This window comes from Pelmatolapia mariae, linkage group LG16_19, assembly GCF_036321145.2.
Source record: "Pelmatolapia mariae isolate MD_Pm_ZW linkage group LG16_19, Pm_UMD_F_2, whole genome shotgun sequence".
NCBI lineage: Eukaryota > Metazoa > Chordata > Actinopteri > Cichliformes > Cichlidae > Pelmatolapia > Pelmatolapia mariae.
This window is the reverse complement of record NC_086241.1, coordinates 7,583,899-7,597,125: the sequence shown is the minus strand read 5'-3', so window position 1 is coordinate 7,597,125 and position 13,227 is coordinate 7,583,899. Positions and strand designations below refer to the sequence as shown.

General features: G+C 39.0%; 1 protein-coding gene across 2 annotated transcripts in view; it reads right to left on the bottom strand.

Annotated features, from left to right (window-relative positions):
- Positions 1-13,227, bottom strand: part of LOC134644215 (inactive dipeptidyl peptidase 10-like) — a 141,141-nt gene that overhangs the window by 111,962 nt on the left and 15,952 nt on the right. The window lies entirely within an intron of this gene.

Below are 13,227 nucleotides of genomic sequence, written 5' to 3'. Positions count from 1 at the left end.
TTTAATACAAAAAAAGTCAACCTTCAAATAATTATGTTCAGTTATGCACTCAATACTTGGTCGGGAATCCTTTTGCAGAAATGACTGCTTCAATGCGGCGTGGCATGGAGGCAATCAGCCTGTGGCACTGCTGAGGTGTTATGGAGGCCCAGGATGCTTTGATAGTGGCCTTAAGCTCATCCAGAGTGTTGGGTCTTGCGTCTCTCAACTTTCTCTTCACAATATCCCACAGATTCTCTATGGGGTTCAGGTCAGGAGAGTTGGCAGGCCAATTGAGCACAGTAATACCATGGTCAGTAAACCATTTATCAGTGGTTTTGGCACTGTGAGCAGGTGCCAGGTCGTGCAGAAAAATGAAATCTTCATCTCCATAAAGCTTTTCAGCAGATGGAAGCATGAAGTGTTCCAAAATCTCCTGATAGCTAGCTGCATTGACCCTGCCCTTGATAAAACACAGTGGACCAACACCGGCAGCTGACATGGCACCCCAGACCATCACTGACTGTGGGTACTTGACACTGGACTTCAGGCATTTTGGCATTTCCCTCTCCCCAGTCTTCCTCCAGACTCTGGCACCTTGATTTCCGAATGACATGCAAAATTGCTTTCATCCGAAAAAAGTACTTTGGACCACTGAGCAACAGTCCAGTGCTGCTTCTCTGTAGCCCAGGTCAGGCGCTTCTGCCGCTGTTTCTGGTTCAAGAGTGGCTTGACCTGGGGCATGCGGCACCTGTAGCCCATTTCCTGCACACGCCTGTACACGGTGGCTCTGGATGTTTCTACTCCAGACTCAGTCCACTTCTTCCGCAGGTCCCCCAAGGTCTGGAATCGGTCCTTCTCCACAATCTTCCTCAGGGTCCGGTCACCTCTTCTCTTTGTGCAGCGTTTTCTGCCACACTTTTTCCTTCCCACAGACTTCCCACTGAGGTGCCTTGATACAGCACTCTGGGAACAGCCTATTCGTTCAGGAATTTCTTTCTGTGTCTTACCCTCTTGCTTGAGGGTGTCAATGATGGCCTTCTGGACAGCAGTCAGGTCGGCAGTCTTACCCATGATTGCGGTTTTGAGTAATGAACCAGGCTGGGAGTTTTTAAAAGCCTCAGGAATCTTTTGCAGGTGTTTAGAGTTAATTCGTTGATTCAGATGGTTAGGTTAATAGCTCGTTTAGAGAACCTTTTCATGATATGCTAATTTTTTGAGACAGGAATTTTGGGTTTTCATGAGTTATGTATGCCAAAATCATCAATATTAAAACAATGAAAGGCTTGAACTACTTCAGTTGTGTGTAATGAATCTAAAATATATGAAAGTCTAATGTTTATCAGTACATTACAGAAAATAATGAACTTTATCACAATATGCTAATTTTTTGAGAAGGACCTGTATAAGATTCAGGTTTAACAATCTGGAAACTATGATTAGCATCTGTTTAAACCTTTTGCAGTTTGATTTTTCTTTCGCTCTTTTTGCTCTTACTGATTTGTTTTAGTTTCACTTCCTTTCCTTTTGACTTGCTGGTTTGGGAAAAGTTCATAGGCTGGTGTGAAATGTATGTTTTCACAACGGTAGCTCTGCACGTTTAAAGTCCATCTAACTTTGTCACAAGCCAGAATGTTGTACACTCTGGGATGCACACTGTAACTGAGACACCCGAGCGGCTCCGACAAAATGCATTTGAAGTATCAAGAATGAGAACAAGCCCTGGGCATTCGTGTCATCTGACTTTCCAGCTCCTCTCAGCTGTACAGCACATTTCAGCATTGTTGAACTCATTATGTCGGTTTTATCATCTTTCAGCTTTATTGCTTTAGTCCACTTTCATCATTCACATCAATGTTTTTTCTTCAGTGAAATTTCCTCAGTAAATCCGGTGTACACTACCTGCTCATTGGCCCAGCAGCGGAACAAAATGAGCTCGTGAACAGATGCTGAGCAGATAAACTCTCAGCCTGCAAGCTAACATGTACGTACAACGTATCAACATCATCAGCTAATTGTTTGTCAGTGTTTACAACTTGCTTCTCTTGGACCAAAATCCTCTTTCTTAATCCCACGATGAGTCCAGAATTCACTCGTTTGCCAGCAGCCAGCTACACCAAGCCTCCCTTTAGCTCGTTAAACGTTCAGCTGTCTTCCGCAGCCACTTTATTTTACTCTTGCAGTGGTGTATAATCAGCGTGTGTGAGCTTGTGAGTAGAGAAGGCAGTGACTAATGATTGACTCTATTAAGCCTTTCACATTACAGGCAGTCATTTAATTTAAACAGTTACTGTGATGTGTTATTTTGTTGTGTAAGGACTGTCCTTGCTGTACTGTGTACAGTACAGTAATATATCTAATAACTTTTATAATTACCCTTATACATTTTAATTTAATTTTAAAGACTAATGTTGTTGACAACCTCATATCTAATTAACTTTGCTTATGGCAACTCCATAATCCCCATTATGACTATTAATCAGGATTTCTTAATTGTGCTGGCTTAGACTATTAGCATAAATTATCAGGCACTGTACCGAGTCTTCTCCATCGGGGTCCGGTTTCTGCCCATTAAGGATCTGACTTAACATAAAAAGGGAGGGAGAGAGAATAACAGAGGGATGTTCCTACAATTCCTGGATGTCTTTTCAGAGTCATAAGAGCTTCTGGTGGACACGTGTCTGCTCTCAGTGAGTATGGCCCCTAATCCTCGACAGCAAAAGGAACAAAGCAAAAGCATACATGAAGTCATCTCTTTTTGTTCTGCATGCATACATTTTCTTTCCTGTGGTTTTGTATTCCTCTTGTGTGTGTGTGAAATAAGATAAGATAAGATGTCCATGAAGAAAGTATGAATGAGCTGAAGAACTTTCAGGCCCTGGAGGGAGGTATAGAGAGGGGGCACTGGATGACTTTAAAAATATCTCCTGAATGCAGCCTCGGATATCTCTGCCAGAATTTAAGCTCCCCAAAAAGAGATAGGAGAGAAGCCCAAGTGCATTTGCCCAGTGTAGCTGCTATTTCTTTTTCTAGCCAGAAATGCTCCGTATGTAGGTAAGGGGCAAGCTCCAGGAAAATGAACCCAACAATGAAAAACTGCATTTCCTGCATTGGCCACATGAGGCTGACTCCAAAACTTTAATCTCAGTAGACTCCAATGTTAAAATATCCATGTCCCTGTCCATAATTAGAGAATTATTTCTTTTCATAACTCATCCATCTAAACATCGGCATTAGGAGTGAGGCTGCCTTGATAGACCGATGGCCAGGAAGCCAATAACTATCTGTTTGGACTCATCTTTGGTAAGCATTTGTAATTAAATGATCTAACTTATAATATGACTTCCTGTGAGGTACAGGTACTTTGGTGAGTGAAATATTATTTTATTAGTCACTTATGAAATACTATCAAATCCAAATAATTCCAACTCCAAAAATCTAACAAGTCAGCAGCTTTAAACCAACGGCTGACATCACTGTGACTTCAAATTTCCATATTTTAGTGTCTGTGAGACGTCAAATTCTGAAAGTGTCCATCTTCCTCACTCCTTCCTCTTGCTTTAACACATGCTTTAATATCCCTATACATCAGATGACTGCAGAAATAAAAGAAAAAAGCATAAATTAGGCTGATCTCCGTCACTGAATTGTCATAACAATGTGAGCCCAATGATAAGCCCCGTGTTCAATAACTTGGTTATACAATAAATTCAATCTTGGCCTGTTGGATTGCTCAATCAATTACCTTTTCATTATCACAGGGATAAAACTGCTCTGCAATTACCTTTGATCTGCAGCTGGACAAAGGAAGACTTCAAGACAGTTGCTGCAAATGCTATTATCAAGTAACAGCTTCTATAAAATGTAATTATGTCATTGTTCTCTCAAAAACAGACAGGCCAGCTGATCCAAGGCTATATGTCAGGGCTGAAGCTTTACTATCGTCCCCCATCCCCCCACCCCTTTATTTGTAAGCCTGGTCTATGCAATCAGTGAGACCAAGCAGCTTTTGCTCAGTGTGAGACTGCTCCCTGCTGGTTACAGCCACTTATTACAGCAGTTTCCATATAAGCCTGATTGTAAATCAAAGTGAGCAAGTTCTGTCAATGCTGCTGCATTATAGGTTTGACAGTTTGATTCATAAGACTTGCCTAAAGGGATGGCAGCTGCATACATTTTATAATAGTCCACCTATTTTAGTGAAGAATGTGAAGACACAATATAGGATGAGTACAGGCGAGAGGTTTTCAGACTGGCTGTGCAGATAAAAATGTTTCCACAAAGGAACGAACAAATAAAGGATCATAAAAAATCATTAAGGCAGGATGACATATGGACACAGAGGACCTTGGTGTTATGTAACATCATGCATGAAATTAATTTTCCTTTAGGGCCAGAAAAGAATCTCAGAGAAAGGAAAAAACAACATGCAATGTTGCATCATCTAAACTAATTAGTGTGAGCAAGCCAGCAAGGTTATCTGCTATCCTCAGAGCAAGTCACACTAAATTAGCAAGACAGCATTAGTAAAGACTTTAGCCAACCACAGACAGGAAGTTCACTTTAGGAATTTTACATTAATATTTACTATTTGATAAGTGTATTTGATAGAAAATCGTATTTTGGTATGTCCCAGTCCTTCAGTGGCTCTCAGCTAGAAAAAGACGGCTTGGGGTTGTGGAGGAGATCAAACATCTTGTGGTGTTCAGAAGTGGGGGAGAATGAAGAAACTCAGTCATTTAGGAGGGACTCAGATTTGTTTGTGCTCTCTTCTCAACATCGAAAGGAACAAGTGATCATGTAGTTACCAGATAGTTCAGTCATCTGTCTAGGTGAGTGAGGCATTTTAGTCATGTCTTATCAGAATGAAAAGAAACCATAAGACAGGACAAGAAAAATGGAAAAATTATGATTTGGGAAACCCTGGGTGTCCTCTAAGATGGTAGCTGGGGAGACGATAGTCTGCGCATCTGTGCTCAGACTGATCGCCATCTGACTCTGAAGTAGAAAATGGGTGGATGATTTGAAACTTAAATAAAGTTCTTTTATTAGCTGCTGTCCTGCCATGGACAAAGCCTAACCTGGGAAAGCAGGGAAACAGGCTGAGACAGAGCAGATGATATAAAAACATTAGGCAAAAATATTCAAAAACAACTAGAAGTCAGAAAAAGCAACGTGTCAGTGTCTAAAGGAAGCCACAAGCAGTTCCTTCCTTCATTCTTCTTTTAATATTAGTTTTTTTGTGTCAGTCTTTAATTAATTTGTTTTTTTAGCGACTTGTTTTCAGCATGTTCTTTGTACTGTGCACACATTGTTCACATTTGGTTTGCTTAAAATTTCATAAATATTTATTTGTAAATGTTAACACGGCGCACTGCCAGTGTTTTATTATGTCAGTGAAGAGAGAGATAATATCTCTGTGTACTCATACTTTAAACATGCAATGTTTCTGTGTGTGTGTGTGTGTGTGTGTGTGTGTGTGTGCTCACACACACACACACACTGCCTACGTGTGTTTATACTGTTGGTTTGAGATTGAAGCTACAAATCACTCATGGCCTGTGCAAAAATATTGGATTGCTTTCAGGCTGATTCCCCTGTCCCTGCTATTGATTTAAGATGGCTAATTCAGTGAGCACATACTAACATAACTGGAGACTAACAGGAAGCCCCCACCGTACATCTGTCCAGCAGCACCAGCAGCATTCCCATCACATCAGGTCTGGATCTATTAACCAGCCTTGACTGTAAATGCCCTACGGCACCCCTTTTAGGTGACAGTCTGCAAATGACATCATAGATCCTCAGAGTAAAAAAAAACGCCTCTCCATCACTAGGACATGTGTGATTTATAAATGTCAATGAAACTCGTTCTAATGGCTTTGTCTTTATACTGATTTTTCTTAAAGCAACAGCACCTCTCAGCTCTCTGCTTTACTGGGGAAGATTGAAAGATTTGTATGAATTTCACACACTGCTTTCAGCAGCAAACATTAAGGAAATTTCAGTTTTTGGTGGAAAAGTTTGGTGAAAGTAAACTAATTGGAATGCTGCCTTGGGGATTTATGCTAATAATGAGGCGAAGTTTTTGCTGAATAACAGAACAAACACCTCAGGCCAAGTGATATAAGCAAGTTCTGAAGTTAAAACACCCAGAAGGTTAAAAAAACATTTGCATGCCAATGATGCAAGCTCTTGTTATAGAATACCAGATGCACAATACAGATATTTTCAGTAAACAAGACGTTACTGAAAACAGTTAGCACAAGCTAACTAAAATGTTAACTACCACTATGAAGTGAACTGATCCCTTTTAGTTGATTTTACACTAACTGAACATTTAAATGACTAATTTCCAAAGATCATTTCACAGGTGTTATTCGACCTAAAGTTGATTACTTTATCAGACACATGTAATGGCTAACAGACGTTTGAACTGAGACGGAGGGACAACCTCACGAAAATCTGTATTCCTATGTTAAAACACTCAACTTCAGAGCATTAAAAACCATATTTAAAAAATAAATATTTAAATTTTTTAATAACACATACATCTTGATGTTTAAGTTAGAGTTGTGGCTCCGTTGATTTTTAGGTGTGCCGATAAATATCTGTTAGACCTTAATCACTACTTGAGCCATTGTACTGGATCACTTCAACATTTTAATGTATTATGTAAGTAAAACTTTGGCTCTACGTTATCAACTATCCAAAATGTTTGCGCTTCAGTTTTGGTGAATAAAATTCTAATACTTAATTAGTCCATTATGATTATAGGATAATTTCTGTTTTCAAAAACAAACATGCAAGTGACCAAACCAGAAAGCCAAGCTGGTTAGTGACATCGTAGTGGCTACATCCATGTTTTATGCTGATCTGTGGGGAACTTGGACATGGTGGTTAACTGCAGCTTGAAATTAAACCACAAAACACATGACATGTTTCATGTCCATGTGAATGACACGAAACATGTCATGTGGTTCGGGGTCAAAATTGACAATTGTAAATTTAAAACTTTTTAATTAAACCGTTTCTATTGCACCACTGTTGTCAAGCTTGTGCTGCTTTCCATGTTAAACATCTGGTTTTGAATCAGGACCAGATGGTATTTCTGTTATATCGTTCAGCCATTTAATGATATGGTGGAAATTGAAGCTGCATGTCACTCTTTAATACTGTTATTTCAATAGATAAGATATTAAAGCAACAGTTCCGTATAGTGATAGAATATAGAATTGCTTCAAGGCTCGGGGACATTTACTTGAATGGAAAGAAACACTTTTTAAAAAGCCACACTTCGAACACAACAGACATACACAGATGTTCCCTCTACTCTAAGGAGGCAGTGTGGCTCAACAGAACAGGGTGTTTGTTTTTTCTGAAAAGATACAAGAGTTTCATAAAGCTCATTTCCCCATGCATTTCTGGTGTAACACTATGGAAGAAGAGTATCTTTTGTATAGTGACAGTTTCGCTCATTTTTATACACACAGTCTTTTCTAAAGGGTCTTCTTATCATATCTGTGGTCATGTTAAGCTATCTTAAAACGATTTGGGGCTATATAAGTGGAAGATGAAGAATGTGTAGAGCTGTGGTGGCAATACTGGTCATGCTTGTGTGTCCCACATTGAGAGAGGTTCAAAATTGGTTGTTGTAACATTCCCTCGAGCAAAGACAGGCTGTGACTGCTCCACTGACCTGTGTCAACAAACCAACCAATTCAAATGAATCTTACTAGGTTTTTTTCCCACATTGTCTTCATAAAGAAAATGTGAAAAAAATATTCTAAATGAAATGTCTTTGATTCAAAAAAATGATTTAGTTGAGCTGTGGCAGCAGAGGTGTTTTGTATGATTTGTCCTTCACTTACTATCATGACTGAGCAAAGGAAGATGTAGCACAGAAACAACGCAGGCATATCCACTCTTACAATTAGTAATTACATACATCAAACTTGAAGCTTAGCTTGTAATTAACTCGGCAGATGCCTTCTTTTGTTTTAAACATGTTAAAACCCAGTCTTGTATGTACACCACCTGTATGTGATTCTCATCAGGCTTAAACTGTTTTTCCTGTAGTGCTATGTAGCATCCCAGAGCTGCACCCTACTCCTAAAAATCTAAAAGACAGAGAGATGCTGAAAATGAAAACAGCTGCATGCATATATATATATATATATATATACATATTAGGGGTGCAACGATACTCGTATCGATATTGAACCGTTTGATACAGTGCTTTCAGTTCGGTACGCATGTGTATCGAATAATACAAAATTTTTAATTTATTTTATCAACTTTTCTTCTGACGATGCTGTCTGTGTTGAGAGCTCAGTGGATCTGCTTTCGACTACTCCGCCTAGGCTGCACTGTTGAGCGCAGATCCACTGAGCGCAGCGCAAGCTAGCAAGATAGAAGCTAAGCTCGTTGCAACATAGCAAATTGAACCTCCCCCACCCTCATTCAGATCTGGCCTTTGGAACTATTTTGGTCTTCATGTGAAGTATGACCCTGAAGGTAAGCGTGTCATGGACAAAAGTAAAACAGTATGTCGGATGTGCCACGCAATGCTCAATTACATGGGAACTACTGCGTTAGTGTTGTGGCGCTAACGTCATTTCAGATTAACGCTGACAGCACTAGTGGGAGCACAATAAATATGACTGCACATTTACTCCGACATCATCCTAGTGCAAAGACAAGTGGAAGCAGACAAAAACAACAAGCACGCATGCTACAGACTTTACCCGAGTCATTTAGACAGCCGTTAGCACATGATTCTCCTTATGGGGACCTGATATGTTTAATATGCTGCTGAGAGTATACCCCAGAAGAAGCATATAGTATAGCTTTTATTTTGGAAAGAGCCATTTCTCTGTAATGAACTCTCTTTTCCAAAGATGAGGGATTTCTCGATCAGATATTTATTTTTTTATTACTTTGTCGTTTCAGCAACATTAAATTTAAAAACTGTACTTTTGAGTTAAAATATATATTTATAATTTTAATAAATGACAAATTAAAAAAGCATGAACATTTTTTTGTATCGAAAAAATATCAAACCGTGACACCAAAGTATCGAACCGAACCGAACCGTGAATTTTGTGTATCGTTGCACCCCTAATATATATATATATTAATTTTCATGCACAGCCATTTTCACAAAAAGGGAAACACTTCCCCCGTGAATTTATTCCTTGAGCATGTTCTGGTCTTCAAAGCCAATTCAAGCTCACATGTGCCGGAATCCTATGGAGGTTCTCTTAAGGAGGATTAGCATAATGAGGCAGAGCTGCAGCACGTTAAACAGCTGCTTCTCCTGCTCCTTCCTCACCTTCACCTCAGATCTTGTCTTTTACCAGAAGGCTGGATGACCGCCATCAAGATTAGACTCTGCAGGACATTGAAACAAAGGACACAGATGATAATATGCAAAAGGTGTGACGCTTTGACATTGGGTGCACACAGCAAGCCTGTACACCAGAGTGTAATCAGATAGAGATACGGAGAAGCTGCACAGATTGAGAGTGTCTAAATGAAGGTGCAGCGAAGGACAAAATGGTAGATACTGAACGGAGAACGTGAAAGGTGAGTGAAACGGTACAGAGCTGCTAACAAGCCCTGAATGTAATCAATATTGTTTATGAGAAGGTGTGTGTGTGTGTGTTTTTGTGTGTGTGTGTTTGTGATAAGGAAAATAAGGGCTTAAACTCAACATAGGTGAGAGAATATCTGCAGGAAAGTGCACACAGCTGAAGAAGGTGAACAACTCTGGTGGAAAAAGTTGACCTGGACCAATAGCAACACGAGCATCAGGATGTGCTGGAGTGTCCTCTCCAGCCTGAGTGAGGACAGTTTATAGTTTAAGGTCACTGAGAAGCAGGCAGACAATTATTGAAATCTAATCATAACACCCCAGTCATTTTATTTTTATTTTTCTAAATTATAACTGTAAAAATCCTGATCCCAGTAAAAAAAAAATATTCCATCTTCCCTTACCCACATGGAGCTGTTACACACATTTATACATTTTTGTTATTTTTTTATATTTTTTATTAACTTCACTGATTTTTCTTTTATAACTTTTACCCATGGATCTAGTATTTTATTTAATATATCTCTGAACTGTTTTGATTCACAACTCAGATAAATATTTTTTGTGGTTACTGCTGTTCTTATTCATTTCATTTCCCTTAAGAAAAAACTACCATCTTCCTTTCCAGCTCCATATTTTTAATCTGGGAAATTCAGTTCAAAATAGTCCTTATCTGTCTTATAGCTGGGCCTTGGTGGAGCCCCTCAGTTCATCCAGTGTACACTCTTGTTATCAACTCCCCTTAAAAGCCCCTCACAAAACAAAGTTAAAGAAAATAGGGAAAAACATATTAGGTGCCATTTAAGGCCTTTAACTTGTTTTAATCATAGTTGATCATGTCTGGTGTTTTATTTTGCCTTTATATTATCATTACATCATTTGATATCTGTTACATAAAGTGTTTGCTTGCGTCACAATTTCTGATCATAGTATAAAGCAGGCTGCACTTGAATGCATGCTTTACAGTCCTGTCACACTCAAACAGTTTAAACGCACTTAATATGACTTTCTGTTCATGCACAGTCATGCAATGACTGTGCATATTGTGGCAATATGATTTCTAATCAAATTGCCACAAGAGAGAGTCTAAGAGAGAGAGTCTAAGAGAAATAATGGCCATTAACATCAGGTTCTCAAACTGAACACACTGAGACTGCATCAGTGTACAGAGCATTTAGCTTCATAGAGGTGGTTTATTTTCAGTGTTTCTTCTTCAGATTCTTTTAAGTTAAAGAAGCCTTTCAGTGGTAAAAGCATTTTGTACGTGCGCTCCCAAGGGAGCCACCAAGAATAAAATTTTAAAATGCCACCAGGAGAGAAGGCTGAGGCTAATCTTTTTCACTCACTTACTTTCCTCTTCCCTTTTTTCCATTTGGTTTCTGGGCTTTTTTGTTTCCTTAGCACATTTCACAGGCATTTCCTCCAACAACAAGCCGTCCCATTTCTGAGTTACTATAGAAGCCATCCACATTTTTTTCCCAGAGGCTGAAAACAACAGCTGTGTTCTGGAAAACCTTTCATGGGATGACAATTGCTATTTGAGAGGAGAGGAAGCACCTCCGTTCCAGTGGCTGACTTATTCAAATCACTCCTTCTGTGAACAACTGGGAAGATAAGGAAGCAGCCGTATCTTATTAGGTGTAATCGTAATTGACAGGTATCCAAAAACAGATTAAGTGCACATGGTGCATGTGTGCAACATACACAAGTATCTGTGTCTCATTTCTTTTTGTTGCAGCAAAGTAGTGCTCAGCCTGCTGAAATGTAAAGGCAGAAAATATAATCTGCAGACATGAGTACAGTACAGCTGTGTGAAGCTTTTGAGGCTGTCAGTTATTGACAGATAAATGAAATTATAGTAGAGCTACAAAGTTATTTTCCATTTTCTGACAACAAAAGTCTAGACTAGAAATAGAAACTAAAATAATTGTGGAACCAGCCATGTCTAACAATCAAGAAACTTGACAGTGTTATTGTTAAGCTTAGTGTCAGTGGCAACTTACTAAGAGCTCTTTGTTATATAGACAGAAGCTCAGTAGCTCAGTGGTGATGACGCTATCTGTAGGCAGAATATTGAAGGCTTGAACAGAAAGGGGTTAACTGTATTTATCAGAAAGAAGAACTAGGCTAAAGGATAAATATCAGCACAAACATAGTTGTTGACACTGCCCCCTGGTGACAATACACAGCTACAACATCTAGACGTAGATCTGCCTTTCCAGAACTTTCTAGTTTTTGACTCTACTGGGACTGTAATTTATAAAAGGAGCATCATGTTGTATTTAGTAAGACTTTAAACTAGCGATTGAGACTATAATCTTATGAACTAAGTGTTTACAGAGCCAAGAAAACTAAAGGACCATTTTCCCATATAGATGTTGCTCCCTTCTGGCCATTAGAAGGAACGCAGGTTTTGGCTCCGGTTTTTAGGGCCCGAAGCTACTTCTATCTTTAAATGTGATCTCTACACAACTATTGTACTAACATCCTCATGACCTTGTGTGATAAACACAATCACATATTGTCACAAGTTTAGAAATGCATTCCATTAATATCTTTTGTCCCACTGTATGTATTCTTAGGAAATAAAAGGTAAATAACTGGTCTGAGCTGAAAATAGTTGGATGGATATATATGGATATATCTTCTAAATGTCACAATAAGAAAGGCTGTCTGACAAAGATGATAACCAAAGAGGTTACTTCTATACTTGATGTGTCCTACATAAACATAAACTTATTTTATCAGTGTCGTGACTGTGCTTTGTCTTGGATCCTGGAAATTATGCCTCAGATTGTGTCTTGATTGAATTCTGGAGATTTTTCTGAATTATTTTGATTGAAGTAACATGTTGGATCATTTTCTTTCATTTGAATTCCAACATTTGGTGAATTTGTCAGAAATGGTTCCCATCAGCTGAATCCGGACATGCCTCACCATGTCTGTTTAAATCTACCTGAAGTTGTTCTGGAGGCAAATATATGCACAACGTCTTACTGAAATAGTTTATGCATATTTTTATTTATTTTTCCATCTTTTCCATCATTTAATTGTTGCATCTTTACAAGTCTGAAATGAGTCATGCTAACCAATGCTGTGGTGTGCTGTGGTGATGTGATAAATGCAAACTGCTAAATGGGACATTACTCATGCCAGGAGGTGCGGTAGTGTGATGGTTTTTGGCTCAGCATCACACTGGGTCCAAATCACCTCAGTGCTCATATAATGGATTTAGTTTCACGCCCCTTTTATCCAGGCAGTGTGCTTAATTGGTAGGATTGGTGAAAAGAAAGATCTCAAAGCTGCAGAATGGCCAGTTTGATGCTAAAAATACACATTTGAAAAGTAATTTCCATTTGCTCCCAGTCAAGGGGTTTAGGCACCATCTGGTGTTCCTAATAAGTTCATAATGATTCATTACCTGCTTTAGTTACACTCTTGAATAGTTATGAGATGAGACTTCATACAGCATCACTTCAGGACCTTAATATTGCTAAACCCACCAAGGTAACAAAACTACTGTTCAAGAAGGCACTGACTGTGGGATTAATTCAGTGTACTTCCATTGTACACGGAATGAAGAGGGATCAAACAGCATTCGTTATGCACGTCCTTGTAAGTCCACCTGTGTGTGAATACACATGTGCCTCAAA